Source organism: Vombatus ursinus, unplaced genomic scaffold (assembly GCF_900497805.2).
Source record: "Vombatus ursinus unplaced genomic scaffold, bare-nosed wombat genome assembly UNPS02014942.1, whole genome shotgun sequence".
Taxonomy (NCBI): Eukaryota; Metazoa; Chordata; class Mammalia; order Diprotodontia; family Vombatidae; genus Vombatus; species Vombatus ursinus.
This window is the reverse complement of record NW_020954720.1, coordinates 21908859-21914037: the sequence shown is the minus strand read 5'-3', so window position 1 is coordinate 21914037 and position 5179 is coordinate 21908859. Positions and strand designations below refer to the sequence as shown.

The following is a 5179-nucleotide window of genomic DNA, read 5'->3' as shown; positions in this document are numbered from 1 at the left end:
TGAACTAATGAAATCACACATGTTTTGTGTTATTGAACTTTGTAGCCATGATGGATGAACTAAAGTTGTCTGGTAAACTGCAATTAAAGAAATTTCATGACAAATAGATTATAGGTTGAATTAGAATATAATGTGATTAATGTTTTTAGAAGACTATATTTAATTTGATAATAATTAATGAAACTTTGTTTAAAATGCATATTGTTAAAAGTGCAATAACAAAATAATTCTGTTTGTAGTTTCATAGCAATTATTTAACATTATCTTAGTAAAGGCTTCTCCATTCTTATTTTTTAAAAAATCATTTTCTCTTACTTTCTCTTAATCAGTGTGACATGATAAAATAATGATATTCTTTCCATTACCATAGTTGAACATCAGTTTTATTACTTGAATTGGTATACACACATTCATATATATGTATATGTATGTATGTATGTATGTATATATATGTATACATATATAAAGAGGTTTACCTACAATTCTCAGAAAAACCTTAAAACTTTTAGATTCCTTGTAGACTTACTTATCTCTCTTTGACATCTTTCCTCTATGGCCCCTAAAAAGAACCTGGCTTCAGTTTTGTTTACTGGTCCCAGGAGAGCCTTAAAGTTTTAGAAACTGCCTTATTTCCCTTTAAAAGCCCTTTGAAAGCAAACTTCCCCTTCCAGCTCCCTTCATTATCTATTCTCATTGTCTGTTCAAATCCCTCAGACATTCCAAACAGAAATTCTCACCTGGACCCATTCCTTTTCCAGCCACCTCCCCCATCAACTGGCTTTCCCATTGTTTTGCCTTTCTGGCCATTCTCACCCTTAATCCTAGCTAGGCACCACAAGGTCTGGGACCCAGGAGTTCTGTTCCCCCCAGCTTGCTGGTGACCCCCATCCAGATCTCCCTAGGCCCTGCCTCCCCTCACCCCAAACTGCTTGGCCCCTCCTAAGATCCCTCCCCCCAATCTCTCTGTACTTAAGATTTGTCTTTACCTCTATTTGGATGCTGAGCTGTTCTCAAGTCTAGAAGCTGAGACCCCTCATGCCTGCCCATCCTCACAGGAATCACGTGGCCTCTCCACCCCAGCCCCCACTCAGATGCTGGGAATTTCTCATGCCCCTAGAAGATGAGACCCCATGCCCGTCCATAACGGGTATCACCTGGCCTGACCACCTTAGCCCCCAGCCCCCACTCAGAAGCTGAGCTTTCTAGACTGCCTTACATCACCTGACCACCTTAAACCCCATTTAGATCACTGATGTTTGGGTTCCTTTGGAGTCTGGCCTATATGCTTATCTTTAATAAATTTTTTCTCTGGCTGGAAGAAGATCTGAGTTGAATTCATTCAGGCAGATCCGTGCCATGATCTGGACTTTTCCCACAATTTTGAGGTGCCTCTGTGCATCTAGAAGCATCCCAAACCCCCCCTTCATATATACACACCTCTATAGTGATATATTTGTATATATACACACATATATATGCATGCTGTATCTCTCTACCCCATTTATTGTAACTAATTAGATACTCTATGCTAATGACTTTGTTACTTCATATAATCAATAAAAGGCATAAAATAGGTGTGAACAAGTCCTAAAAATCTCAGTTGAGTCAATTAATCAAAGTCATCAACCAGAAGAAGCCAATCATTGCTACTCTAGAAAAGGGCATAGAGGGGCAGGGGCAGTGAGCCCAAAGGGAATGTTACAATTACTCCTTCCTTAACCAGAACATAACCTTCTGAACTTCCAAAGATCTAAAAATGCTGATTTCCCATTGGAGCTAATATCAATGTCCCAGGAATAGCAGTGATATGAGGACAAACTTAGACACACATAAGGAAAAGCAGTTTCAAAGAGACTGATCTCTTTTGGGTAGAGCAAAGTTCAGCTATAAAGGCACAAAACCTTTGAAGCCAAAAGAGAACTTCATCTCAGGAAAACTTCGTGAGGACTTCACAAGTAGAAAAAGAACTTCAAACAATACAGAGTTAAGAGTTCGCCCTTTGGTCACATGTGTTCTCTAAGTTTGAACCCAGTTCCCTCTAAACTCTATATGGACTTATGGGAGAGTGTACCCTAGACTTTTAGATGGAAGTTTTGTACCAGCCCTTCCTAGTGTACAATTTCAATATATATATTCTTTGTAAGAATCTAATTGATAGGGGGTGAAGCCAAGATGGAAGAATAAAGCAGGGACTTGTTTGAGTTCTTCTCCAAATCCCTCCAAGTACTTGTAAAAAATGACACTAACCAAATTCTAGAGCAGCAGAATCCACAAAAAGACAGAGTGAAACAAATTTCCAGCCCAAGACAACCTAGATGGTCAATAAGAAAGATCTGTTGAGCCAGGCTGGGAGAGGAGCACAGTACAGAATGGACCATGCCAGGCCAGACCAGGACTCAGTGGGCCAGAGTGGGCCTCTTGGGACTGAATCACTGGCAGCTGCAACATTTTCCAGACTTTTCAACCCACAAATGCCAAAGACAACTTAGAAGTTCAGTAGGAAAAGTCTGTCAGACATAAGTGAGAGTGGAGGGAAGGCCAGCCCCAGCCCCAACACAGCCCCAGGGTGGGAGTGCTGGTGGTGGCAGCAGCAGTGGTTGCATCCAGAGATCTCAGCCCACAGACAGTAATGGATAGAACAACTGATCAGAAGGAGATTACAGAGATCTCTTTGTTGGCACTGAGACAGGATTCTGTTGCTTTTCCCATAGTTGGATCTGGGTCACAATCCGGGGGCAAGGAGGAGACCTGGCATAGCAGAACTTGTGGCAACAGTGGAGAGGGAATCCTCCTCACAGTTCCAGGGCAGCAACATCAGCAAGGACTGCCCCTATGTAGATCTGACTAAGGATCAGCTACCCTCCTGTGAGAGCCTGAAAGACACCATTTCTGGGCTCTACCCTTCTGGAATGAGGAAATCATCCCCCAGATCAAAGAAGGAAAGGGCACTCTGATTGCAGCTGATAGCAATAGTTTTGGAGGGATTGTCAAACATCTTGAGGATCTGTCTGAAGAAGCAATCATTGAGCTGGATCTGCCAACTGGCATTCCCATCATGTATGAGTTGGACAAGAATCTCAAACCCATCAAGCTTACGCAGTTCCTCGGGGATAAAGAGACCATGAGAAATGCCATGGAGGTTGTGGCAGCCCAAGGCAAGGCCAAGAAGTGAAAGCAGTCTATTTCCACCACATCTCTCCCCTACCTGCTCCACACAACTGACCATAGTCTTAGGGATCACAACACATAACTGTAGGTAGGAGACTTATGGTTCCTTTTCTTGTTTCTTCCCCTGCCCCTATTTCAGACCAATTATTTTGTCTCCTGTTGCCCTTCTCTTCAACCACATTAGTCAGAATGCCTCCCAGGTGGTATGACTCAGTAAGGACCTGGTTAGGGATTAGGGAGGGTGACATAGTGTGAAGTAACTAATGTGGGGAGCTGAAAGATGCAGTTGGTCCAGTTATTCTTATGAGCGAGTCCTGCCAGTGGGACAGTCCTCTCAGGGACTGTTGTAGGAAGCTACCTATAACCCAGGTGGTCATTTAATGAATCATGAAAGTTTTATTTGGATGTTTCCTCCCTAATCTAAGAAAAATGGATCTAGGAGGTTGTCCCAATGTTTACTTGTTGCATTTACTTTCACAGAAGACCCTTCCAGGTTGGTTAATAGTGGCTTTTGAAATTAAACTGTCCCACTTGGTAGTCATCAGAGATCTCAAGCCCAGTCACAGAAGGGGGAGTTCCTTGATTTCTAATGGATGGATGAATACATTCCACTGTGTGTATTATAGTCCCTGCTCTGTTCTGTGGAAGTGAAATGCCCCTAGATCATGTTGAAAGGGGTCTCAGTGTCCCATTGTTTTTTACCTTATGTCTAGCCACCTTGGTCCTCATCACTTTTAGCACAACAGTATTAACCCTGCCCCTCATCCTATCCCTTTTTTGTTGTTCACTATAATACAGGAGTGATGTGCAATAAAAAAAAGGAAAAAAAAGAAATCATCAAGGAAAACTGCCTTGATGTTCTAGAACAAGAGGATAAATTTCTATTTAAAGAATCCACCAATCACCTCCTAAAAGAGATTCCAAAAGGAAAACTCCTAGGAATATTATAGCCAAATTCCAAAGTTCCCAGGTCAAGGAGAAAATATTGCAAGCAGCCAAAAAAAAGTAATTCAAGTATTGTGGAAACACAATCAGGATAACACAAGATTTTGCAGCTTCTACATTAAGAGATCAGAGCATTTATAAAATGATATTCCAGAGGTCAAAAGATCTACGATTAAAACCAAGAATCACTTACTGAGCAAAACTGAGTGTAATCAATGAAGGGAAAAAATTAACATTCAATGATATAGATTAATTTAATGCATTCTTGAGAAGTCAGAGGTAAATAGAAAAATTGATTTTCAAATACAAGACTCAAGAGAACCCTGAAAAGGTAAACAGGAAAGAGAAATCATCAGGGATTTATTAAAGTTGAACTGTTTACATCACTACATGGAAAGATGATATTCATAACTCATGAGATCTTTCTCATTATTAGGGTAGTTGGAAGGAATATATATATAGACAGAGGGCACAGGGTGAGTTGAATATGCATGGATTATTTCTAAAAAGTAAAATTAAAGGATGAGAGAAGAATGTACTGGGAGAAGGAGAAAGGGAGAGGTTGATTGGGGTAAATTATTTCTCATAAAAGAAGCAAGAAAAAGCTTTTACAGTGGAGGGGAAGGGGGGGAGGTGAGAAAGAATGAGTGAACTTTACTCTCATCAGATTTGGCTTCAGGAGGGAGTAACATACAGACTCAATTGGATATCTATCTATCTTACCCTACAGGAAAGTACAGAGGAAGGGGATGGGGGGATAGAAGGGAGGGCAGATTGGGGGAGGGGGTAATCAGAAGCAAACACTTTTGAGGAAGGACAGGGTCAAAGGAGAGAATAGAATAAACAGGGGGCAGGATAGGATGGAAGGAAATATAGTTAGACTTTCACAACATGACTATTATGGAAGTATTTTGCATGATGACCCATGTATAACCTACACTGATTTGCTTTCCTTCTCAATGAGGGTGAGTGAAGAGGGAGGAAGGGGGAGAATTTGGAACTCAAGCTTTTAAAAATAAATGCTAAAAATTATTTTTTACATGCAACTGGGAAATAAGGTACAGAG

General features: G+C 41.0%; 1 pseudogene; it reads left to right on the top strand.

Annotated features, from left to right (window-relative positions):
• Positions 1–2376: 2376 nt before the first annotated feature.
• LOC114029918 lies at positions 2377–3423 on the top strand (annotated as a pseudogene).
• The last annotated feature ends 1756 nt before the right edge of the window (positions 3424–5179 follow it).